The sequence below is a fragment of the Delphinus delphis genome, chromosome 1, assembly GCF_949987515.2.
Source record: "Delphinus delphis chromosome 1, mDelDel1.2, whole genome shotgun sequence".
Taxonomy (NCBI): Eukaryota; Metazoa; Chordata; class Mammalia; order Artiodactyla; family Delphinidae; genus Delphinus; species Delphinus delphis.
The window spans coordinates 117,035,157-117,062,472 of NC_082683.1; the positions used below are offsets into that span (position 1 = coordinate 117,035,157).

Genomic DNA, 27,316 nt, shown 5'->3' on the forward strand with positions numbered 1-27,316 from the left:
GAGAGGAAGCTGCTAAAATTTATCTTAGGTTTTTGCTGAAGTGAATAAGAAAATATCTGGGTTCTCTATACAACCAAGCATTCATGAGGCTGAAGGACACAAGTTATCAGAACTGTTTTGATACCTCATTTAGCACAAATATATCGCCAGAAATCAGAGTGCTAATCAGTTGGTTCTGGAGACAAAACAGGACCGATGCCCAGCTTCTTAATGGATTAGAAAGTGAAAAGAAGCCTTGTGAGCCCTGGACAGGAAGCTGGTTCCTGGTGTTTATTTATACTTTCATTGAGCAAACGTTTATTGATTATTGTGTGTTAGTCTCGCTTGTGCTTGAATACACGTATTACCTCATTTCTTCGCACAGTTCCGGGATCAGTTTGAGTTTTATTTTAGGAGTTTTTAAGAAATACTCTTGAATTTGTTTTCGATGGTGTGGCTGTTTATCTAATGGGGAGTGGTGTTGGCTTGTGCTACATGGTTGCAAGACAAAGCATTAGAAAGGAGCTTGGCTCTCTTTTCTACCTGCCATACCACCTTTTCCCCCACTCTTTGGAATGAGAGTCACTGTTACGTGAATGGGGACCAGAGGAAGCACAACTTGTTAACAAGCAAGATACTTCTTGACAATGGGATGCAAAATTAGAGTTTTCCTTGCCTCGCTTTCTGAAAACCACTCTACTGTTGCCACGCTCGTGTTTCCGTTTCTGTTTTTCATCCAGGATGACATCACGTCCTCTCCAGGGAGTATTCTAGTGTCATCACCATTGGATCTTTCTATTAAGAAAGACTTTGGAGGTCTGCAGAAAGGGTGATTGGCACAGAATTATAGGTTGGGGAATTGTAGCTGTCTTGCTGTAGGTCAGCCCGGTTGTAATTGCTAGCTCTGCTGTGAGAACCACCCTGCCAAGTACTGAACTCTATAGACGACCTTGCTCTGTAAGCAAGTAGTGCTTTTGGCGCCTGTTGGTGGCTCTTTATTGCTCTTGTTCAGATGTCTCTTGCAAACTATTCTAAAGGTTCATTTCTCCCTCACTTTAAGAGGATCATTTCAGACTTATTAGACTTGTGGTCGCTCTCCTAAAGTATTAACCAGGAATCTAGATATCAGGAATCAAAGTTGTGCATTTGTTTGATCGCTCTACCTTAGCAGAGCAATTGCTTATACTGCTCAAGTGAAGGCCACTTTGTGAGGGACCTGAGATATTCTGTTTACATGTTGGAAGGCAAAAACAGTGGCATAGAGACTTTCAGGGAATGTTATCTAAGTAACTGGAAAACTCAGAGGAGCAAGGAAGAGAAACAGTGTTGAGCCAAGTGGTTCGAATAGGATAAAGGGATCTTTAACGCAGGGAGCTCTGGAAAGGAAAATGGACTAAGGCATTTTAAACCTATTTCCTTTGAATAAAAATTTCATATTTTTCTGATTCCTGATTTATAGGCAATCTGACTTCTGTGGGTTGATCAGATCTGTAAGAGGATAGTATATTAGTCTTCTTGGGCCGCAGACTCATTTGCCATAACAGAATCCCACAGACTTGGGGGCTTAAACAACAGAAATGTGTTTACTCACAGTTCTGGAGGCTGGAAGTCGAAGGTCAAGGTGCTGTCAGAGTTGGTTTCTGGTGGGGCCTCTTTTCCTGGTTTTTGACGGCCTCCTTCTCGCTCTGTCCTCACATGGCCTTTCCTCTGTGCGCACATACTCTTGGTGTCTCTTCCTCTTCTTATAAGGACGGGAGCCCTATTGGATCGGGCTCTACTCTTAGGACCTCATTTAACCTTAATCAGCTCTCTAAAGGCCCTGTCTCCAAATACAGTCACATTGGAGGTTAGGGCTTCAACACATGAATTCAGTCCACAACAAATGGGAAGACCTTATGATTTAATTCAGGGGTCAGAAAACTAGCCACCCCCCACCCCAACTGTGTTCATAAAGTTTATTGGAACATAGCCACGCGCATTCCTGTTTTGATGATCTGTGACCGCTCTTGCACTACAAGGACAGACTTGAGTAGTTGTGATAGACAGTCTGTCCTACAAAGCCCAAGATATTAGTTATCTGGCCTTGTACAGAAAGTGTGCCAACCCTTGAAATAGGCTGAGCCTGTTCTAATAAGAGAAGGGGATTGTTTTTGTATCAGATTTTGTATCACAGTGATATTTTAAAATTGACATACAAGTAGGCATTATCTGTTTACACATTAAGTAGGAAAGGAACAGAGAGTGAAAATTGCCCTATGGCTAAGGTGCCATGCCAAGTGGTTGGTACCTATCAGGATTACTGGAAAGGGCAGCTGTGGTCAGAAGACCTTGCTGTATGACCATGGGCCATTCACTTCACAGCTCTGAGCCTCAGTTCTTCCACTGTAAAATGGAAATAAGGTGACCTGTCTTACAACATGATTGCTTGGATCCAATGAAATGAAGTCCCTAGAGTGTCCTGTAAATGGTGGGAGGACTGTATAAATAGGAGGGATTATCCAGCACCTATTTGTGCTGTTGCAGCTGCTGCAGATAATGTGCCCAGTAAAACTACCCTATTATTTAGAGACTGAGAGATATTTGGATGGTGGTAATGTGCTGCTCTAGAAAAAGCAGTCGCCAGTGGGATTTTTATCACATAATTAGAGGGTCTGCTGAATGTGCTAGTGAAGAGAAGCCGCTGTGTGCTGTTGCCTTGTGTTAACGTGGACCAGGGATCCTGAACGTTTTCCCTGAGGATGTCCTAGAACAGCATCCTTGCTCTCTTCCCTTTTGTGATGCTGCCTCCGGCCAGCAGAAATTCTGGGAAGTCCTAGACATAGTGCCAGTGCCACAATGGCCTTAGGGGCTGTCACAAAATGACCATCTATCCACGGGACACCAATGCTTTTCACATTAGATTCTGGTCAGCTACCTCGCATGTAAATCTTCTGAAAGGAGGAGCAAGCTGGAAAGCTGGGCAATGGTAGGAATCGAGAAGGTCTGAGGTTAGGATGAGAGAGAAGCAGAGCTGTTCAAGCTGATTCTTGGTCGACTCATTTGTTCATTTATCTTTTCATTCCATCACTCAGTTTCCTCATATTAAGAGTGGTAATACGGGCTTCCCTGGTGGCGCAGTGGTTGAGAGTCTGCCTGCCGATGCAGGGGACACGGGTTCGTGCCCTGGTCTGGGAAGATCCCACATGCTGCGGAGCGGCTGGGCCCGTGAGCCATGGCCACTGGGCCTGCGCGTCCGGGGCCTGTGCTCCGCAATGGGAGAGGCCACAACAGTGAGAGGCCCGCGTACCGCCAAAAAAAAAAAAAAAAAAAGAGTGGTAATACTATGTACTTTCCAGGGTTGTGGTAAGGATTGAATGAGGTACTGCTGATAAAGTGTGAAGCAAACTATCTGGTGTGGAGCAAATGCTCATTAAATGGTAGTTCTTGTTTTTACTGTCATTTTCTAATGATTTCATATTCATTCCTTAACTCCGTATCCTGTTGCAGACATTGATGAACAGAGATAGGAGATAAAGATGCATAGGTTCTGCCCAGCCTTGGCTTCTGTGGCTAGCCGTGGTTCGGGAGAACCAGAGGTGCTCTTTGTGCGTCCATCAGGTGTGCATTTCTCATGGTGAGGCCAGTGCTGCTGCTGCTGTCTCTTAACTCAGCCTGTTCACCTGCCAGAGCACCCCCAGCTTGCCTGTCCAGATCTCATCTTTCCTCCAAGACCAAGCTTGGGGCCCATCTTCTTCCTGATTCATGCTGGCTTACAGGCATCACATCCTTCTCAGCATCCTGAAGCACTTATACACCCAATTTAACTTTGGATTGCATCCCACCTGTATTTTTATCATTGCTTTATGTAGCCTTGAGAGAAGATACATGTCTTACTCATCTTTAATTCTTGAGCGCTTATAACAGTGCCTGACACATGCATATGCTCAATAACTATTGAATTGGATTAATTCTGATTCAATGTAACCATCATTTTTTGAGCATGTACTTCTGGGTTTCTCAACCTCATCCCTACTGTCCTTTTGAACCAGACAGTTCTTTGTTGTGGGGACTATTCTGTGCACTGTAGGACGTTTAGCAGCATCCCTGGCCTTTATCCACTATATGCCAATAGCACCGTCCAGTTGTGACAACCCAGAATGTCCTCAGACATTGCCAGATGTACCCCGAAGGGCAAAAATCACTCCTGGTTGAGAACCACTGATTTACTGTGTTCTAGGCACTGCCCCTCCCCGCCCCCAAATATTTCTTTTGTCAGAAAACTATTTTGATTGGCTTTGTTTTTTGTTTTGTTTTTTATTTATTTATTTTTGGCCTTGCTGCACAGCTTGTGGGATCTTAGTTCCCCAACCAGGGATTGAACCTGGGACCATGGCAGTGAAAGCGCCGAGTCCTAACCACTGGACCGCCAGGGAATTCCCAGCTCTGCCTATCTCTTGTCTTCTCAGTTAGGTTATAAGTTCCGGGGGCAGAATTTTCTTTATCTCCACAATGCCTGTGTACTGGCCATAGAGTACACGTCTAATTAATAGATGTTTGTGCACTCAGTCTGCTCTGCTCATTTTCCTCGTTGCACCGCCTTCAGCTGAGGCCGGGAAGAACAAAAAATTCAAGGCTATCTTCATTATCCTCAGTTAGCATGCATGAAATAGATGCTTAGAATTTCCTGGTTTTCATTTCGCCTTCCTTGCTCTCAGTTCTGGAGTCTCCTGCTTTCTGAATGCCAGTACTGTAAGCAAATGAGCAAATCCCACATCCCTTGTTCAGATTTCCTTTGGAAAAAATTGATTAATATAATAGACTTATGGGTACATTTTTTTCCTCTGGAATCTCATTTATGGCCTTAAAACTCCACAAGGCCTCTGTTTGTTGTTTTTGCACAAGGTGGTGCTGAATTTGCTTAAGAATAGTTTCAAGAAGTATTTGCTCTGCCCTTCCAGGGATGGACACCAATAGGTGGCCCAAGTGTCCCAGGGACTCAGTTTTACATGTACGGTTGTACCAGGGTAAACAAAGGCTAAAGGTCTAAGTTTTTAAGTTGGGAGTGTGTGTGTTTGTGTGAGTGTGTGTGTAGTAAGGTGATAGTGAGGACAGAGCAAGTTTCTGTTGGGGAAAATTAGGAGAAGTGGTGTTCCGGGAGAATTCAGTACAAAGAGCTCTGGAAATGAGAGCTCAGAGCTAAGCTGGGATACACCACTAAGTGGCTATGAGGACCTGGGCAAGGTAGTAACTCCTCTCTGGGCCTGGCTTCACCTGTGAAGGGAGAGAAATGAATTAGATGATCTTTACCATCGCTTCTACCTCTGAACATTTATGACTTGAAAATTTTAGCCTGAAGCGCACTTCTTTCACACTCATGGAAGAAGACTTGATTAGAAGGTTGGGCCAGGGTCTCCCAACACTTTGTGAAGACTACTCTCTTGCTAGCCATCTTCAACTTTTGGAAAGGCTGCCATGAAGCTGAGAGACTGGAGTTGTTCTCTGATATCTTGAGAGTAGAACCAGGTGATAGGAAGGCAGATTCTGGCTCAGTCGAAGACTTTTCTAGCTATCAGAGTTGCTGGAAAGTGAAATAAGCTTTAGAGGGAAGGAGTTTCATCACTGGGGGTATTCTAGCTGAGGGGATCAGCCTTGCTTGGCTGAAACTGAGTTATCAAATGAGTGATCAGACTAGGTGACTTGAAGTCCTTTCTGACCCTGTGAATTTTTTAAAATTCTGTTTTGTTTGGTTTTTTTAAATTATTACTTATATCTTGAGGTCCTTGAAAAGGGAAGGGGAAGAGATTCCTTGGTGGAGATGGATGTTAAAGGGAGCCTCTGAGGCAGAGAGAGCCTTGCTTTTAGTTAATTTTTTTCAGAAACAACTTTCAAGTGGGGTGTGGCCTGAAAGGTAGGCGCTCAGAGATGTGTCAAGAAAATCTTTGTGGTGCACCGGCCGTGGGGCCCCAGCTTGACTTTCATGGGCCAGGGACCGGCCCCCACGCTGAACCCACAGCTCTGCTTGCCTCTCTCGCTGTGAGCTGTCCTGCCTTACTGAGCAGCAAGCAAAAGCCATGCTGTTTCCCCTGCCACCGTCTGTCTGTCTCCTCATGGCTCTGAATCAGCTGTCATGGGAGCTGGCTGTGACTGAGAACCCAAATTAATCCACTTTCTCTGGAACTGATTTCTTCCAGGCCCGTGTCTCTCACGTTGCTGTGCTTTCTGAGGCCAGCATCTTTCTGTGAAGTCCTTGCTTTCCATTTCTGGAGCGTTTTTGTAGGACTCCACAGAGCGCCTGCTCCCCTCTGTAATTGACTGGATATATTTATGCCACTTGTAATTACCTCGAGGTAATTGTCTGCTGAGGCCACGGCAGTGGCTCCTCTTGGGGGCCTTCCCCGGGCATTTGTGCCCGTGCTTCCCTGCCTGTGGAATTGGGAGGTCAGCTTTATTTGGATGGTAGGGCGAGGGTGATATACCCAGATTGTTCCGTGACACTGCTTCCTCTTTCCACTGACTGCCTTTATTTCTTCATCTCTGCTGTTGCAGACAACCAGTGTTGCACAGTGCATGAACCGTCTGTCACGGGCTGCTGAACTAGCTGGGTCCTAAAGCACCAGGTGTCCTACCATTTGAAGGAAGTTGGTCAATCTGCTGCTCCCCTGCCCTTACCCTACCTCTCACTGTTGTGCTCTTACTGTTTTCATCCCTCTTCTCATCCCACCCATAGTTTTACATGGAGATGATGAATCCACTGTGGACCCTTCTGGTTTTGGAAATGAGGGCAAATGGCATCTGACGTTGGGAAGAGCTACTTGGATCTCTTACTTGTCTTAGCTCAGGTTGCCATGACAGTACCGTAAAATACCATAGGCTGGGTGGCTTAAACAACAGACGTTTATTTTCTCACAGTTCTGGAGGCTGGAAGTCCAAGATGATGTATAAGCAGGTTTGGTGTCCAGTGAGAACTCTCTCCTTGGGTCGTAGATAATTGTCCTCTCTCTGTGTCCTCACATGGCCTTTTCCTCAGTAGATGGGCATGGGGAGAGAAAGATCTTTCTTCTCCTTTAAGGCTATCCATCCTACCATCCTATCAGTTAGGACCGTACCCTTAAGACCTCATTTAACAATAATTACCTCCTAAAAGCTCCCTTTCCAAATGCAGTCACTTTGGGGGCTAGGGCTTCAACATATGAATTCAGGGGGACTCAGTTCAGTCTAGCACTTACTTATTGGTGATTTTAGATAGCTCCTGGTTAAAGAACGCTGACGAAGGTCTAGGGTCTCTAGATACTGCGCCACCAAGGGACTGGCATGGTTAAGAGCGCCTGGACTTGAGTCAGATATAGGTTACAAGGAGTGGCTTATGTTTAAATTCAGTACGTGTTGCCCTCCTCTGCCAGAAGATCATTTTACGGAAGACAAAGCAAAGACTGCAAAAGTTCTGATGGTTGGGTATGAGGTCTTAAGACTAGTCAGTGGCAGAGCCAGGAGCATAAGCCTGTTTACAATCCTTCATCGTTATTAGAGCTGGTGAACTTCCTGGGAGAATGTAGAAGGGAATGCTTTGCTCATTTTGTTGAGTAACCTTCCCTAGCCTTGCTCTCTTGGGGGGTGTTCTTCATTTCACACTTGAAGGGGTGGGGAAAGAGTGAGATAGTTCATTGCATGGGCCTCTCTACAAACTGGGAAGGTGTTCTATGACATTTAAAGAACAAGGGACTTAATGGCTAGTGATATGAGCAGGTCTTCTGTAGATTCCACCTGTTGAACTTAAGGCCTCTCGCTTAGAACTGACACGCTGGTTAATCTCACTCTTAATTCAGGTGACACGTAGTAAATATTTAGCACTGTGCTGGATGCTGGAATATAATGGTGAGGAAAGTGGGCTTGCCCTGCCCTCATGGAACAGAGTCTAATTTCTGTTCTCTCTATCCCCACGTCCTCACTGTGCCCTTACCTGAAGCAGGAACAGTTAGGGGTTCTAGCTGCGGGTAAAGGCCTTGGGAGGGAGAGCGGATGGGGTGGGGAATAGCTTAGGGGGTGGCTGTGGAGATTGACCCATACATTCTCCTCCTTCCTGATTGGAGTCCCTTCTATCCTGGCTGCTCCCTGGAACTTTAGCTACTGCAGTCTAGTTTCTTTTTGAAAAACTGTACAACATGATTTGATATACATATATACAGTGAAATGATTACTAGAGACGAGCTAGTTAACATCTCCTCACAGTTACGTTTTTTTTTTTTTTGGTGTGATGAGAACACCTGAAATCTACTCTTTTAGCAATTTTTCAGTATTCCATACAGTATTATTTAACTGTAGTCATCATGCTATACATTAGATCTCTAGACTTATTCATCCTACCTAACTGCCACTTTGCCCAGTGTCTCCCCATTTCCCCCCACCTCCCTGTCCCTGGTAACCAGTCTGCTCTCTGCGTCTATGTATTAGACTTGTTTTAGATTCTACACGTAAGTGAAATCATGCAGTTTTTTTCTTTGTGTATCTGGCTTATTTTACTCAGCATAATGTCCTCCAGGTTCACTCATATTGTTGCAGATACACACACACACACACACACACACACACACACACACACACAATGCTATTTCTTTATCCATTCATTCATTAGGAGACACTTAGGTTTACATACATATATATATATTTTAACATCTTTATTGGGGTATAATTGCTTTACAGTGGTGTGTTAGTTTCTGCTTTATAACAAAGTGAATCAGTTATACATATACATATGTTCCCATATCTCTTCCCTCTTGCGTCTTCCTCCCTCCCACCCTCCCTATTCCACCCCTCCAGGCGGTCACATAGCACCGAGCCGATATCCCTGTGCCATGCGGCTGCTTCCCACTAGCTATCTACCTTACGTTTGTTAGTGTGTATATGTCCATGCCTCTCTCTCGCCCTGTCGCAGCTCACCCTTCCCCCTCCCCAGGTTTACATATATTGTCTATTGTGAACAGTGTGCAGTGAACATGGGAGCACAGATATCTCTTTGAGGTATTGATTTCATTTCCTTTGGATATATACCCAAGAGAGGGATTACTGAATCATATAGTAGTTTTACTGAGGAAGTTCCATATTGCTTTACATAGTGGCCGCACCAATTTACATTCACACCAACAGTGTACAGGGATCCCCTTTTCTCCACATCCTTGCCAACACTTATCTTTTGTCTGTTAGTTTGTTTTTGATAATAGCCATCTGAACAGGTGTGAGATGATATCTCATTGTGGTTTTGATTTCTATTTTCCTGATGATTAGTGATGTTGAGCACCTTTTTAGGTACCTGTTGGCCATTTGTGTGTCATCTCTGAAGAACGTCTATCAGGCCCTTTGCCCATTTTTTAATTGGGTTGTCTCTTTTGCTATTTAGTTGTCAGAGTTCCTTATATATTTTGGATATTAACCCCTTATCAGATGTATGGTTTGCAAATATTTTCTCCAATCCATAGATTACCTTTTCATTTTGTTGATGGTTTCCTTTGCTGTTTATGAGCTTTTTAGTTTGATGTAGTTCCTCTTGTTTATTGTTGCTTTTGTTGGCTAAGCTTTTGGTGTCATATCCAAACATCATTACCAAGGCTAATGTCAAGAATTATTTTCCCTAATGTTTTCTTATAGGAGTTTTATGGTTTCAGGTCTTATGTTTCAGTCTTTAATCCATTTTCAGTTGGTTTTTGTGTATGGGGTAAGATAAGATAAGGGTCCCATTTCATTCTTTGACATGTGGATATCCAGTTTTCCTAGCACCATTTATTGAAGAGACTATCCTTTCCGCATTGTATATTCCTGGTGCCTTGGGTTTATTTCTGGGTTCTCTCTCCTATTCCACTGGTCTGTGTATCTCTTTTTATGCCAGTACCATACTGTTTTTGATTACTATAGTTTTGTAATATAGCTTGAAATCAGCAAGGGTGTTGCCTCTAGCTCTGTTCTTTTTTCTTACGATTGCTTGACTGTTGGGGGTCTTTTGTGGTTAGAATTGTTTTTTCTATTTCTATGAAAGTCTAGCTTCTAAACTCTCCTGGGAGTGCTCTGGCAGTGCAGGGGACAGGGTTGACAAGCTCAGCTGCATGTGGCAATACCAGTTACTGGATGAGTCTAGAGGCTGTCCCTTCAAAGTCTGTTCATGACTACTTTACACGCAAGTGACAGGCTTCTGATTCTTGCTCAGTGTAACCATTTCTGACTCTCTTGAATAATATGGGTGGAACAGGAGTTGTGTGGAGGCAAAGCAGGTTTAGAGGACATCTGGGGGGCATCAGGGCAGGGCTGGCTGCCTACCTCCCCTATCTGGAGGAGTCTAGGTACAGTTAGGGAATCCAGCGTTACCTGAAAACCCTGGCACGTTTCCTTAGGACATGAACTTATGATCATAGCCTCCTTTTGCTTTATTCTCCATACATATTTAAATACCCTGGCAACTCTCATCCTTAGTGCTAGCTGTAATAACCAACAGCACTTCCTCTCTCAGAGCCTTTCTAATAATTAGCTTCTTTGTTCCGCTCTTTTAATCTAGCGGTAGGAGCTGGGAGCTGCCTGCTTAGGAATTTTTGCCTTAAGTGAGGAGCCTTTCCCCCTGATCCTACGCAGGCATTTTTGCTATGGTCGGAGTTGCGGAATCCAAGAAACAGAGACCTTTCACCTCCACCTGGGTCATGTGCTTTTGAAAGAGGGATGTGCTCACTCCTCCTCCCATCCCCTACTTCCTGTGCTCCCTGTTGAATTCATTTGACATGCAGTTGCCCAATGCAGTCATACCTGACTAATTGGATTGTTTTAAAATTCTCCTCTGGATGAATTATGAGCTTTCTTGACTTTGGTCAGGCTGCCTGGAGTCAGTCCTAGCCTGGGCAGGTGCTGTGCCAACTTCCCGGGCATGTGCCTGTGTCGGCGTATTTTACTATTGACCCGTAGCTCTGCCTTGGAAATACCAAGCCTGGAGCTCTGGAGAAGGCACCGCCACTCCTCGTGTAGTTCTGAAAGGCTGCCTTTGTCCTGAGGAATGCCTGTCGCAATGAAGCCTGGTAAATAGACAGCTCCTTTCTCCTATAAATTAAAATGAAAGAACCTTGCCTGCTAGAAGTAACTTTACTTGTCTCTTCTCATCATCTTTATTCAAGCTTATTTAATGAATATCTATTTAAGACCTAAAATCTAGCAGCATGCCAGGCACTACAAAGTGGGGGGGGGGGGGCGTAGAAGTAGAAGTTTGTGGTCCTTGCTCTTTAGGACCTAAGGCTTCTTGATGGACACAGACACATGTCCCTGGAACCATTAAGGAATATATAAAATGGACTTCAACGAAATGCCAAGTGTATGAGTTGCCTTCTCTGGTTGCCTTATGGGACCAGAGCTTCCTTTTCCCCATGTTTTCCATAGATACACTTTTATTTCAGTCCCTTTAACATTTCTTTTTTGGTTCATTTGTTCATTTATTCACTCACTCATTCAGTGAGCACTAATTTAATGCTTACTCTTTGCCAGGCACTGTGCTAGACACTAGAAACAAGGAGGTGACTCTAAGACATGGCTCTCAACCAGCTCACAGTCTAGCTGGAGAGAGAGGGAAGGAAGTGATAGTGCACAGTCGTAAACGCTGTGCTCAAGGCAGGGATAAAATGCCACGTGAAGCAGAAGACGGAAGAGTTAATTAGCTTCTAGGTTTGATTTTTACTGTCATAATTTGTCTTCTGTTAAAAAATAAATCTCAGTGTCCTTATCCTTCCACCATTCAAATGGCTGATTAACCTTTCTTTCTGCCAACCTGCACGTCTTTTTAATTTTTTGAAATATCACTTTCTTCATTAGTCAGCTATGTATTCCTTTGCCTTTCATCTTATATAGTTGCTCCTTTTTTTATTGTGTTCTTGAAGCACTTTGTAGAGCTATAGAGCTGTTTTACTTAATTTTCTGTATGGAATGATCTACTCTAGCCTTCCATAAAGAATGGCTGACAGCATGTGAGAGTTTTATCTATATGCGGAAATGTGTTTATTAGTCATATTTCTCTATTTCTTTGGCCTCTTATAACTGCTTTGAGTTACTGATTCACCGTTGTTATTTCTGAATTCTTAAGTTTTTGGAAGATGTTACTTTTCCCCACTCTAGGCCAAATCGGTGAATAGAGCACCGAAAACAGAAAACTTTAATAACGTAAAACAATATTCCTCTGGCTCTGTCCCTACCCACCACAGTAGAACTTTTATGCTGCTTTCCCTTGAAGCTTCTCCAAGTATTTCTGAGCACCCCTGGGAGGTGCCTCATGGGTCCTGAAGGCCACTTCCTCTTGAGTTCTGTATGTGGTGATGACCATTCCTAGCACTCAGCCTAGCCCTGGGGCCCAGAAAGTGCCCTGCTGGGGCCCTCGGACTGGGTCTCCCTGATGCTTACCAGAGTTGGGCCAGTTGGCACCCTACTGCGGTCATGCCGCTGGGCTACTGAGTGCTGTCTTGTTGTGCCACACTGGTGATGCACTGGCACCTCCGGGTGGCAGCACCGTGCTGTGCCCTCCACCGAAGAGGTGAGACGTTTACTTGCGGCTTTGGGCTAGACCCCTTTCGTGAGCCCTGGGGCTGTGTTGTCTGCTGTGCTCTGAGGTCCTGAAATTTGGTCTTTTCCTAAGATGCAAACATGAGTGTATGAATGCCAGGCCCGAAAACGGAGTGACCAGCACTGTGCTGTGCTCAGAACTGCTCTGCTCCGTGCCCAAGCCCTGTGAACTGGCTCAAGTCTAAGGGCCCCACTCTCTCCCCGAAAGATACATTCACTTCCAGAAGGCCCTTTCGTCCATATTCCAGATGGTCTTCCAGCAGATTGGCCCCTGAGGTCCTTCACCATGCCCAGGTAGGCTTAAATCCTCAGGTGAAGGGACCTTAGGCTCAAACTGGCACCTTTCAATATTTATAAAGCACTATAACCTTCTTACAGAAACACTGGAGAAAAGAGGAAAGGAAAAATGATAACTCATGACTCATGATCTTAGCATCCTTGTTTTGGTAGCACTTTGGAGGGTTTTCATTAGCTCGCTTTCTCAGCATGTATCCTTTGCTTGATTATACTTGCTCTTCTTTTGCCACCCTCTGGTTGGAGTCCAGCTTCTCTGTGTGTTTGCCCCTCTGTGGGACTGTAAGTGGAGGACGGTGCAGAGCCTCAAGTGTACTTCCGTTTCCTGCCCGAGAGCTCCAGCTACACTTTCTTCTTCTCCCTCATTCCTGTCATCACTCTTCAGAGCCCATTGACATGTTTTTTGTTGTTGTTGTTGCGGTACGCGGGCCTCTCACTGTTGTGGCCTCTCCCGCCGCGGAGCACAGGCTCCGGACACGCAGGTTCAGCGGCCATGGCTCACGGGCCCAGCCGCTCCGCGGCATGTGGGATCTTCCCAGACCCGGGCACGAACCCGTGTCCCCTGCATCGGCAGGTGGACTCTCAACCACTGCGCCACCAGGGAAGCCCCCACCCATTGACATTTGGTTACATTCCTTTCCCTTCTCTTCGTGATGCTCATCCCCGCACTGCTTTCTCCAGGTTCTTTCTCATTAGTTGCTCACCACCCTGAGCCACCTGTGTCCCATTTCCACTCTTATCTCTGCTGGTGGCCTCATTGGGCTGATGTGTGGTGGGCCCACCAGCAATAAGGAAAATGCTTCTTTATACAATTGCTGTGAGAGGAGAAAGTCTAGGGTGGGGCTGGAGATTGTATCAGGACCAGTGTGTCCTTACCTCTGCCCTGGCCAAAGCAGGGTGGGGAAGTGCCGCTGATGGGGGCATGTTGATGACACCTAGGAAATTTCTTTTCAGTGCCTAGACAATCACTGGACCATTTACTTCTAGAGTTTGACTCTTGGTCACCTGCCTTTTAATCTCAGCCCTGCCCCTAATTCCCACTCTATACTTTAGGCAGGTCACTTAACCTTTGTGCTTTGATTTATTCATCTGCCAAATGGGAATATTAAAATTTGTCCTATCAACCTCACAAGTGTATTTGCAGATAGCATGACAAGGCTTTTGTAATTCTAGGAGTATAATTGACCCTTGAACGGCACGGCTTCGAACCGTATTGGTCCACTTGTATGTGGATGTTTTCCTGTAGTAAATACTACAGTACTACATAACCTGCGGTTGGTTGACTCTGTAGATGCAGAACGGTGGATACAGAGGAACTACAGATACAGGGGGCTGATTGTAAGTTATATGTGGATTTTCAACTGTGCAGAGGGCTGAGGCCCCTAACCCCTTTGTTTTTCAGGGGTCAGCTGTACTATGGAATGTAAAAGAAAATACTTACATTCAATAAGAGAGGTGTAAGCATTATACTAATAGTATTGTAATATAAGAACTGACTCTGGAACCGGGTAGCCTGGGTTCAAATCTTGATAGTACTGTTACTAGCTGTGTGACCTTGGGCTAGTTTCTTAGCTTCTCTGTGCCTTGGTTTCCTCTGCTATAAATGTTAAAGCAGGGTAACCGTACTTTATGATCCTGTGGTTATGGTAGGATTAAATGAGTTAACATTATGTAGCATTTTTAAAGGAGGGCTTGGCACATTTATGAGTTATTATTGTGGGTACTGTTATCATTTATAGAGACACTCTATCATCAGATCTTTTCCTGCTGGTTAGAGAAGGGGCCCCAAGTGAGTGACTTAGAAGGGAGGAAGGGCATTCATGTTTATCTGGTGCCTGTTGTGTGATGATGGGTACAGCTGGTACTTCTGTGTGTCATCTCCTTAGATGAAGAAGCTGAGCCTCAGAGGACAAATCTAGCAAGATCAAATTTTTTGTCCAACTCCACGTTGGTACTCTTTTCATTGTATTCTACCACTTCCCATTTTGGCCCTGACACGTCTGTTGTTAGTATCTGGGTCAACCAGCAGTGTGTTTGAATGAATATGGATGTCCTAATTATTGTTGGTGCCAAAGATGCAGAGTGAGTGTATGTGGCTGACTCACTGGTGCCAGAGCGAAGGGCACAGCCTCCCTGTTAACTCTATGAATGTAATTAAACGTGCATGTACACTTTTCTCTTTTTCCCTATTATGTATATTTCTCTAATTTGATTGGCATCAGGTTTTAAAATTAACCTTTGGCTTCTCTGCTGGCTGGTTTATGACCATGATTGGAAATGACATTGCACCAGTTTCTGAGTTACAGCAGCTTCCTTCCTACCCGTAGATACAGTGGTAGCAATAATAATAATGGCCTCCATGGATCAAGCATCTGGGAACTTTACATAGTCTCATTTTACTTCTCATAAATAACTGTGAGGGAGGCAATATTATCCCTCTTGTTAGATATGAAGAAAGTGAGTCTTGGAGAGACTAACATCCTCAGGACGTCACAGCTGGAAGTGGCCAAGTTGGGATTTGAACCTGAGCCCTACCACTGCGTCCATCAGATAGATCAGTTCTACTTTTGACTTAGTTTGAGCTTCCAGGGAAGATTCTGTTTGAAACCGTTCGGAGACTTTAAACATTTGAAAACCACTGCTCTAGGAGCAAGAATCTGGCTGGGAGCCTGATGACCGGAGTTCTCGCTTGGGGTTGATGGGAAGTCACTTGTCCTTTACTGAGCCTGTTTGCCTATCTATGAAAGTGTAGCCACACCATCAACCTCAAAAATGTCAGGCTAATAATGAGTGCACTGCCGCGACAGTGTTTTGAGCTTTCTTACCCACTTGAAATCAAGCCTCTCCGGTTGTGCCTTAAGCGATCACCCTAAGAATTTCATAATAATGATGACAGGTGTGACTATTATCCCACTGTTGTTCACACTCCTACCGCCACCCTGGGCCAGGTCCTGTAGGTGTCATTTTCCGGCAGGTCTTGTGAGAACATCTTCAGGATTGATTAGGTGCTCGATGATCTCTGGGGGAGGTGATCACACGTGTGGTTTGCTAGTTAGCAGGAGTACCTATTTAAGACCAGTTTCCCTCACTGAATGGCCTCCTGACTCCAGCCTCCTGCTGTTCCTGGAATCTAGCCTCTCGGGGAGTGGGGCAGGTTGTCAGGAGTGTCCAGGCCAGCCTGCCCCCTCTAGCCCCATCCATTACCATCATGGGGCTGCTGCCACATGCTTCATCTGCTGGAACACAGATGCAGTTCTGAGTACAGTGGCTCCCACTCTGCTTTTGCAGTCACTTTCGAATTTCTCTTCTCTGCCCTACCAGAGCATTTGCTGATGACTTGGCCTAAAACAGTTTTTCAGGTACAGTTTTTGGAGTCTTACGACATACCCAATGAGCCCGGGAGGGAAGACCTCTTTTATAACAGCAGCATAGTATGCAAGTGTGGTGTTGTGTCGTGCTTAACAGCTGGGTGGGGAGCATTCCAGTTACACCGTGTTATGAAGCGTGACTCCAGCATTTACCAGCTGTCTCTCCCTGAGCAAGCTCCTCAGTCTTCCAGGTCCTACGTCTGTACTAGTCAAATGGGGATGAGAACACCCACTTCACTATGTTGTTGTGATAGATGACATAAAGTATGGCCAGTATTCCAGCAGTGCCTGGTGCATGGTAGATGCTTAGTAATATTAGCTGTTAGTAGCTAGCAGTTGTCTCTGGGGTTGGGGGCAGTCAGACGTAAACCCCAGAATTATTTGTTTAAGTGTTAGATAGGCTCCTGTTTTCATTTTCCTTTCATCCCATGGGCCCCAGGAATCTGGTCCTTCTCTCTCTCTCTCTCTCTCTCTCTCTCTCTCTCTCAGCATCCGTCATCTATTACCTGTTCTTCTACCCAGGTGCTAGGGATCAGAGCCGTGGCTCTTCATTTATCCTTCAGTCTCTGTGTCTCCTTCCTTTCTCCTCCTACCAAAAAATCTTTCCCTTTTTAAAGAGTCACTGTTGCTGGCATCATCAAGGAAACAGATGGGGCACAATAACTGTTCTTTCGAATAACACCAGAGATAGTGTTAGATGTTAACCTTCAGAGTGGTGTGTTGCCCCTGGTGGGAAGGACTGAGTTCTAGGGAGAGTAGCCCTGAGAACGTTCAGCCCTCTAGGAAATTTCTTCTCGTAAGAATAACGGGGCGTTAAGTTTTAAGCTTTATTCTGTGATTCACTTGACTTACTCTATAATCATGCTGCTGCTTGAGGGAAAGATCGATGGCTTGGAGAAACGTTGCCTGTATCTTTACCTTTCAGAAGGCAGCTTTTATCTGCTTGTGCCCCTGAGAAAGAGTTAAACATCGACACATGAAGTGAAATAACTTTGGTTTTTACATATGGACATGAGGGGTGAGATACTGCAGGAACTGGGAAGTTTCTTCCTTCTTCGTAACTACCTCCCTCACTTCTGTTCAGCTAGAATTGGAGGATCTGCTGTGTGCTATGCACAGATCAAAGTTGCTGCCACAGAAAGCCGCCATCTTAAGGGGGGTTAGATGGGCAAAGGACCAAGGGCACAGCTGCCCAGAGTGGGCGTTGAACCCACACCTCTAAGTGGTCTGGCCGAACTGATGGGAGTGCAGTTGCTAAAAATTAATTTTCTCATTTGTAAAATGGATACATGGTGACCTGGACTTTGAAGGCACTTGTGGTATCTAGCGTTTCTAGGGCCAGTGTTGATTTGATTCCTGGGTTTTGTTGGATGGACAGAAGCTTCCCAGGTCCTCCTGTGTTGTCCTGGACGTTGATTGCCGTTTTGGCTCTAAATCTCACACTTTGGCAATGTTATCAAGCAAACCTGTTTCCCTGTGGCCTCCTGTCCTTTTATATATGGATAGTTAATTGTTTTGCATATGCTCTCAGAACCATTGGCTCAAATGGAAAAAGAAGTTGATACGATTCACTGTTTATTTAAATACAGATAATATTATTAGATGTCGTTCCTCTGCTTTCAGATATCTTGAGGGGGAAAAACCTCAGAACAGCTTGATAAATCTCAGCCATCTCTGAAAACTAAAATTCCTCTGAATGTTACCTCTACACAACAGCAAACACATCCAAGTTACGGGGAGTTTGCTGTGATTGCAAAGCGGACCAACCCTCTGTGAAGCCAGTTGGTAATGGCTCTCGGATTTTTAAATGTACCTCCCCCATTGGCAGAGTAGCTCTGCTCCCAGGAATTTAGCCCATAGAAACTCACACAAGTACCCAAAATCTATGTGAAAGAAAATGTTTGCTGAAATGTGGTATAAATTGTAATTAGGAACAACCTAATTGAATATCAGTTGTAGATTGAATAAATGGTGGCTTTTAAACTACATTTAAATTAAATGCAGTGGAGGAGCTTCTAAAATGATCAGATAGAACTGACATGAACCAAAGTATGTAATCTGTTGACTGAAGAATCAGTTTGTAGAGCAGCGTGTATATTACAGTCCTACGTGCGTTAGCTTGCATGGATTGGAAGATATAGCTCAGTTTTTTCCAGTTTTACTGAGAAATAAGTGACACACATCACTTATTATGAGTCTTATAATAATGAGTCTAATAATGAGTTTCATTATCACTGTAAGTTTAAGACATAGAGCATGCTGGTTCGATTTACATATATTGTGAAATGATTACCAGAGAAGGTTTGGCTAACCTTCATCTTCTCATAGCTACAATAAAAAGAAAAGAAAGAAGAAAAGAATAAAGGAAAAAAATTTCTCCTTGTTCTGAGAACTCTTAGAATTTACTCTCTGAACAGCTTTCCTACATATCATACAGCAGCGTTAGCTATAGTCGTCATGCTGTACCTCACAGCCCTAGTACTTGTGTATCTTATAACTGGAAGTTTGTACCTTTGAACACCTTCCTCCAAGTCACCACTTTGATATGTTTATGAGATAATGAGTCATCCAGAATTTGTTGATCTGGGCTCAACAAATTGATTCGTGATCAGGGCTCTGTTTAAAAAAAAAAAAAAGTCCCCCCCAAAAGACCAAACCCTTTAAACACTACTTTTAACACATTTCGAGGTGGTGGTTAGGCTTATTGCATGGTGTTACCCTATTTAGGAATTCCCTTTGAAGGCCTGCTGATTTTCTTTCTTTGTTTTGTCCTTCTCCTTTCTCGAGTACAACTAGAATCCCTTGCTGGGGGAAAAAATATCCAAATGGTTTAGAAGAAAATCAAGTCATACTCTCATACTCCCTCTCTAGAGAGTTTACTACTGTTAACCCTTTGGGTAATCTTTCAATTCCTTTTTGTTTTTTAAGCACATTACACGCACACACACACACACACAGGTTAAGAGCACGGTCTCTGGGTTCAAAGCCTGATGCCACAGCTCTCACTGGCTTTTTTTTTTTAAGATGTTGGGTAGGAGTTTATTAATTAATTAATTTATTTTTGCTGTGTTGGGTCTTTGTTTCTGTGCGAGGGCTTTCACTAGTTGTGGCAAGGGGGGCCACTCTTCATCGCAGTGCGCGGGCCTCTCACTATCTCGGCCTCTCTTGTTGCGGAGCACAGGCTGCAGATGCGCAGGCTCAGTAGTTGTGGCTCACGGGCCTACTTGCTCCGCGGCATGTGGGATCCTCCCAGACCAGGGCTCGAACCCGTGTCCCCTGCATTAGCAGGCAGACTCTCAACCACTGCGCCACCAGGGAAGCCGCATTATTTGGTTTTTAAGGTGGTTAAACTTTATAGAAATGGGGCCTGAGAATGGAACCCTGGGAGCCAAGAAAAATGTAAAGTAAAAAAATATGTGTCGTGTTGGATGCATGTAACAACGCTTCTGATAAAGAGCTTTGCTTTAATCGATAAAAAAAATAAAATTAAAATTGAAGAATTGTACTGAACAAGAAGACAGAGGAGATGCTGTGGACCCATTCCTTGAACCTGATTTTAGCTAGAAATACTTCGGCACAAGGTGAGAAAGAGAGAGGGAGGTTAGGACGAGAACCGTCTGTTCTGTTGTTGCCAGGGGACTTGGCTAGAGTCTCCCCATGGTTTTGTCTAACATTGATGGCATTTCCAGGATGGAGCACAAGTCCAGAGTGACACTGCCTTATCAGAGGGAGCCCAGGGGTGGGCGTCGGTGGGGGGGGGTTGGGAGGGGTGTAGGGCTCATGCATAATGAGCAAAACAGGTGGTAAATGCAGGGCCCTGGGCAGTATAGTTAACAGGGAAGAAGTGAGCTTCCGAAAAAGAAGCATCTCAGTAACCATGAGGCTCTGAGTAGTTTTCCTCTTGGAAATGATTCTCTTTCCAATGATAGACCTGAGATCAAGAAGCCTGGAAAATGATGCCTACTACTCTTCCACCACCAGTATTTCAGATACTTCTCACTGCAGTCAAACGATTTAATTCTGGCTTCTTGTGAGCCGGCGGTGATAAATATCAACTCAAATTTCCCTGACCAGGGCCCTCCTGGGTAGGTTAGGAGGTCACTCCCCTGATTTGTTATTCATTAGTTTATGGTAGCTCTGCGCTTCCCTGAAGGCCTGGACCATTGTCATAGCACAAACCGTGGCTAGTCATGGGAAAAGTGTGCCTTCTGAGTCTCTCTTTCTTCCTCACTCTTACGTGCTCCCTGTTGACCAGGGCTCCAGCCACAACAGCAGGTGCTCTGGCCCAGCTGTACCTCTAAGAGCACCACTTACCTTCCCAGCCTGTAAACTGGGTACAGTAGTACCTGCAGTTTCTCCCTCTTACGATAGGTTGTGTAAAGATAAGGTGAGTCAGTGCTTGTGGGAATGCTTTTTATACATTATGGATTGGTTAACTTATGCCCTCCCTTTTCCAGAGAGGATTAAAGTACCTACAGAGGCTTCATTAATCATCAAAGTTGTCACAGGGAGATCAGCTCAGTGCTTTGTGACCACCTAGAGGGGTGGGATAAGGAGGGTGAGAGGGAGATGCAAGAGGGAGGAGATGTGGGGATATATGTATATGTATAGCTGATTCACTTTGTTATAAAGCAGAAACTAACACACCATTGTAAAGCAATTATACCCCAATAAAGATGTTAAAAAATAATCAAAGTTGTCCCACATTCCATTAAGCCAACTAATCTAGGTTAAGGCTGTCAGTTTGCTAACTTCTGCTGTTCTATTTACTTAAAAGGGGTGAACGTTTCAGAACCACATTTCAAGGAAGCTTGTGAATTCCTCCTGTTCTCTGCCTTTTGCTGGCACGATCCTTGGATTACCAATGGTACTCACCAGGACACAATAGATCCAATAGTCATCTCTAATTTAGCCACAGAATACTGACAGCTCAGGTTATTTTTTTCATAAAAATGAAATTATTTAAGTAAACTCAATTTATTTTCTGTTCAGAAACAAGGAATATTATAGAGGAAATGGGGAACTCGAGCTAAAATACTTTTGCTTGTGTTCAACATTCATTTAAGAAAAGTTATCGGGCACCTGCTATAGTGCCAGAGCCTGGGGACTCTGCAGTGAACGAAAGAGACACAGTCCTTGCACTCATGGGCTTGAATTGTGAGTGGGGATCTAAATACCACACTAAATATTATAGCAATAGTGTGAATTTGCAAATTGCGATAAGTGCCATGAAGAAATAGTAAGAGGTGTGAAAGTGTGAGGACATTGAGAAGGCTTTTGTGTGGAAGTTCTGTTGAAGCCATTGCTAACTTTAAATTGTTGTTTTTCTATATATTTACTTTCACCTGTAGGCTGATTCAGCTCACTTTCCCTCCTTTGGGCTATATTTCTTCCTAAGATCTGCTTCTCCTTAGAGAACAAGTGATAAATACGCCCATTAGCACTTTTGTGTCTTTCTAAGCTAGTGTTACCCTCAGGGAGCTCTTAAATTCTCCCCTCTTTAGTAGCCCTTTGATGACAGGCCTTGGACTCCGCTCTTAACTCATCTTTCTGCAGTATGCCAGGAGCTCTTTTCTCCCCAGAGGGCCAACTTGTCTGGGGTGGGGGAGGGGAGGGGCGAGCAGGGCTGAATAAATGGGCCTTGGGCTTCCCTGGTGGCGCAGTGGTTGAGAGTCCGCCTGCTGATGCAGGGGACACGGGTTCGTGCCCAGGTCCGGGAAGATCTCACATGCCGCGGAGCGGCTGGGCCCGTGGGCCATGGCCGCTGAGCCTGCGCGTCCGGAGCCTGTGCTCCGCGACGGGAGAGGCCACAACAGTGAGAGGCCTGCGTACAGCAAAAAAAAAAAAAAAAAAAAAAAAGAGTTTGTAATCTCTTCATCACCCTACTGTTTGAAATTGCACCATTCATTTCCCTTTGGGTTGCGAGCTTAAATAAAGAAAAAGCATCCTGGACAGTAATGAATACATGATTATAGAAAATGTGTTTAAAATTTTTTTTTAGCTTAAATACCATCCGTAATTCCGGCATTCAGAGTTAACACTGTTAACATTCAGGGAGTGTATTCTTCCAGTTTTTTTCCCCTTTGCATTTGTTATTTAATGTATCCATTTCTATATATAAAATATAATCATAACTTACTTTTTTCTGCATTTTATGCATGAGAGCTTTTTAGTATTTAAGAGGGCCATATTAACATTTCTTGGTGAACTTTTTTTTTAATTTATTTTTTATTGAAGTATAGTTGAATTACAGTGTTGTGTTAATTACTGCTGTATAGCAAAGTGACTCCGTTACACACACACACACACACACACACACATATATATATTCTTTTTCATGTTCTTTTCCATTATGGTTTATCATAGGATATTGAATATAGTTCCCTGTGCTATACAGTAGGACCTTGTTGTTTATCCATTCTGTATATACCAGTTTGTATCTGCTGATCCCAGACTCCCACTCCTACGCTCTCCCACCCCACCTCCCCCTTGGCAACCACCAGTCTATTCTCTATGTCCCAGATTCTGTTTCTGCTTCATAGATAGGTTTGTTTGTGTCATATATTAGATTCCACATATAAGTGATGTCATATGGTATTTGTCTTTCTCTTTCTGACTTACTTCAGTTAGTATGATAATCTCTAGTTGTACCCATGTTGCTGCAAATGGCGTTATTTTGTTCTTTTCTATGGCTGAATGGTATTGCATTGTATATATGTACCACCTCTTCTTTATCCATTCATCTGTCAGTGGACAGTTAGGTTGTTTCCATGCCTTGGCTAGTGAACAGTGCTGCTGTGAACACAGGGGTGCATGTATCTTTTTGGATTATAGTTTTGTCTGGATATATGCCCAGCAATGGGATTGTTGAATCATATGGTAATTCTATTTTTAGTTTTCTGAGGAACCTCCATACTGTTTTCCACAATGGCTGCACCAACTTACATTCCCTCTTGGTGAACTTTTTATTCATATTCGAAATTCTCTCTTCCAAACACACAGAAGTAATTTTTAAAAAATCATAAATGAATTCATAATCAGGAGGAAACTTTTTTGGATCAGGAATGGAGAAAAGTGGGGGTCAATGGCTCAGACTTCAAAACCTGCCCTAGAAAAGGGTTTTAGCTACCTTGCACATGGCAGGAGACCAGAACCAGACTCCTGTATGAAGCTGGGGTTAGGGCCATGCTCCTTGCCAGTGGACTAGAGCCTGATCATTCACAGTGGTCCTTAGTGATGGGTAGCTTTCCTTTGGCCCAGGAAGGAAACAGAGGTATGAGAATAGGACCCAGGACTGTGCAGCATACAGATGGTATCCAGCATTTTGTTGTCCCTAAACGGAGAAATCCTAAAAGCCCACCTTCAAACCTTGTTCAGAGTTGCCTATCATTTAGGGCGAGGTTTATCCATGGTATCAACTGCCAGGGAGTGGCCAATAGGAGGAAAAAACTCTGATGCAAGATAACTTTGAAACTTCAAGTCTTGAGAGGCAGGCAGCAGACCCTGCAAACAAGAGATTCCAAACCCAAGAAAGAGGAGCACTGAACAGTCTGAAAAGGTTTTTAATGATGTATGTATTTAGGATCTCAGAGAGAGACCGGAGTAGTAGTGTTTCTAAAATGAAAACAGGGGGTATTAAACAAGGATTCATCAGTATGAAAAAGATCTAAGTGGAAATCTCTGAAATGAAAGATACAGGGCTTGGGGGAAAAATGAAGAAATGGTGTCAACAGTAGATTAGATATAGCTGAAGCGTCTGTGAATTTGGAAACAGCAACGAGGCAGCACAGAACCGTAAAGGGCTGAAAAGTTGGACAGAAAAAAAAAAGGTTAGATTGAGAAGCTCTAACGTACAATTAAGCAGTTTCTTTCCTGGGTTTCTTCAGGTTTTGTCATAGTAGTTTATACCATACTAATTCTTCCCCTGTGGATGCTAGCAAAGCATATATGTGCATACTGTGTATGTGAATGCAAATAATGAAAGATCTGTCTGGAGAATGCTGCAGGAGTGAGACTGAGAGAGGCCAGGATCCTAGCGAGGAGTGACGTGCAGAGAAGTGAGCCTGATATTAGGTGCCACCTTCTCTTCCACGTATTTGCTGGTTTGTAAGTGGCAGCAAAGAGGCTAACTGGGTGCACAGAGCTTTCAGCAGTCTCTCAGATCTGGGGAGACAGAAATTGCCTGCCTAGGAAGAGGGGTCCTAAATACCTTAGGCTTTCAGTTTGCAGCCCTGCAAGGTTGTATCTAGGGAGTGAGGGCAGACTGGAAATACCAGCACTTGCTAGGCTGACACTTAGCTTTTGTCAGCTCAGGTGGATTAAGGTGCTTTTTCTCTGTCCACCTTTTTTGCCTGCCAGAAACAAATGTAAAGCCTCTCTGGAGGAAAATAACATTCAGATCCTCAAATTAACTCAATGCTTTTTCATACGCAGTGTATGACAGCCAATAAAATATTCCCAGATGTTTAAAAGAGTAAAACCAAATGACTGTAAAACAAAATAAAAGCAAAAGACACAGAACCGCACAGGAGCTTCACACATTGCAACTATTACACGTGGACTTTTAAAACAAATGGGATGAGTTCAAGGAATAAGACGATAAGCTGGAGAATTTTGGCAGAGAATGGGAATCTATTAAAAAGAATCACTTAGAAATCCTAGAACGAAAATTTCACAGGGAGCAGGTAATATCTTAGGCTTTTATTAAAGATAAGAGTTGGAGTGAAGCTATAGTCTGGAGCCGTGATCCGGACCCGTGCAATGGAGCTGCTGATGGCTCAGGATTTTCTGAAGTAATGTTCCTGTGCTGTGTAGTTTGCTTGTGGCTTGGGAAGGAAGCGGAGTCAAGTCTGAGAACAGGAACCAGTGCCGACTGAAAGCAGAACCTTTGGTTAATAAGACCCTGGATAGATGCCTAGAAGGGGGAGAGGGGACCCTGGAGTGAGGAGAGACCATTATAAAAAGTTTTTTGTGTTCTTTATATATTTCCCTATGGCCAGTTAGGGTAACCCAGAATGGTATAGCTACAGCTTTTATTTTTAATTATTTTTATTTTATATTGTTTTCTGTTACATTATAGTGAGTTGTGTCATCCTTTATGTTTATATACTATGCTGTTAGGTTCTTCAAGCCAGAGTTTCTGTTTCACCTGTTCATTTCTCTTTGCCGTGTGTGACCTTTCTTTCCATCCCCTCAGCTACCCTCCACCCAACATACAGTACATTACCTTCACATAATAGAAGCTAAGTAAGTATTTGTTGAATGAATAGAAGACATAGCTCTTGATTGACTTCTTTATTAATTCAGGTTCTTAAAGTGCTGCCTGAATGTTCACAGTGTGGTAGAGATGCAATGGAAAACACACATTTCTGCTTTTAGGGAATTGACAACACAGAAGAAGGAAGATAGTACTTGAGAAGGCGAGAATGGCAGGAAATGGAGGATATATGACAACTGCTCAAAGCCTCACTGACAGTCCTTCAGCAACTTATTTTGTCCTCGTTACAAACTATATCCGTAAGGGTCCAGTCAGGGGACAGAAACCACACCAGTAATTTGAACAGGGAAAATTTAATATAAAGAATTGTTAAGTAGTAATTGAAAACTACTGAGAAGGGTAAAGAGAATTTTAAAGACTACAAGAGCAACTTCTATCTCTAGAGCTGAAGGAGAATATCCAAGGAAGGATAAACTAGGAAAGAGAGCCCCCCAAAGTTGAGATTTACATGTCGAAGAGCGAGTGTCTGGGGCCCCATGGGCGGTGGAGAATTCAAGGGGCACCAGCAAGACTCAGGGGCGCGGTTATGCCACTGAGTCTCCCACATACCAGTGGCCAGGAAGTTGCCTGCTGTGTGATAGAAGCAAGAACAAAGGCACTAGAACCAGGAAGAGAAACCCTTCCTCCCGCCGTGTCCTTCCAGCACCCTCTGCTGACAAGACCTAATGCTGTGCCAGCTGGCAAAGGAGAAATGTTTAGAGCAGCTCAGTCCAGTAGAAACATAATGTAAGTCACACATGTAATTTAAAATTTCCAGTAGCCACATTTAAAAAGCAAAAAGAACCAGTTTAATCTTAATTTTAATAATGCATTTAATTTAACCCAATATACCAAAAGTATTATTTCAATATGTAATCAACATAAAATTATTAATGAGATTTGACATATTTTGTACTAAGTCTTCAAAATCTGGCAAGCGTTTTATACTTAACCGCCCATTTCAATCCACACTAGCCGTATTTCAGACGCTGAACCATCTATGGCTAGTTGGCTTACCACATCGGATAGGGCAGTTTACAGGGTCCAGCTCCAGTATCAGAAAGCTGGTCATAGCACATGGATTCGGAGCTGAGAGGCAATAACTCGATAGCTGGTGCACAATTATAATAATGGTGTGGCCATATAATGGAATATTACGTATAGTTAAAAGTGATGTTCTAGAAAGCTGCAGGAATTTTGGGAAAAGGCTCTTCTTATGTTAAGTCAAATAGCATTTAGAATTGTATATAAGTAGAATATCAGTTTTGTAACAACAGCAACAAAACTCTGAAGTGAAAGCTATGTATCAGAAAAGAAAGGACATACACTAAAATACTAACAATGTTTATCTTCGGGAAGTGGTACTGGGCAGTTGCGTTTCTTCTTCCTACATTTATGTATTTTCAAATTCTCTTTAATAAGCACACAGTTACTTCACATAACATCCATACTCTTATAGCACAGAGCTGTCCTTTGACTCTCCAGACATCGGGACTTGGGGGGGGCCCAGTCCCTCGGGCCTCAGTCGGTCACACTTTCAGAGAGAAATGGGTATGCTGGAAATGGGATTGACTCCAATGAGTGTGTGAGCCTACCTTTGTAAGGAGCAAAGCTTTTGCCATTCTGAGTTTGAAAAGTCATGATTGGGAGTCCTCAAGGTAGCAGAACCCTAATCTCTACCAATTTATGGATAAGAGAAGGTAGTTTATGCGGTTTCTGTTAAAAGCTGCTTGGTAATGGCTGGGATTGGAGTGCTTGGCCATTGTTCGTTTCCTTTCTTCCTCTCGGGGATCGGGGGATTAAAGGCTGTTGTTAGAACTGATTTATATATTACATCCTCTATATAGAGCATTTTATCTCCTCTGCTCTG

General features: G+C 43.8%; 1 protein-coding gene across 4 annotated transcripts in view; it reads left to right on the forward strand.

Annotated features, from left to right (window-relative positions):
• The window catches only part of LOC132438904 (carboxyl-terminal PDZ ligand of neuronal nitric oxide synthase protein), a 304,583-nt gene that overhangs the window by 126,232 nt on the left and 151,035 nt on the right, over positions 1–27,316 (forward strand). Inside the window, exon 1 of one of the 4 annotated variants that reach the window (XM_060033224.1) lies at positions 10,787–11,003. The exons of the other annotated variants lie outside the window; for them this stretch is intronic. The gene's annotated coding sequence lies outside the window, so the exon portion shown is untranslated. Of the gene's footprint in view, positions 1–10,786; positions 11,004–27,316 lie in introns of those variants that run through there. 4 annotated transcript variants of the gene reach the window in all.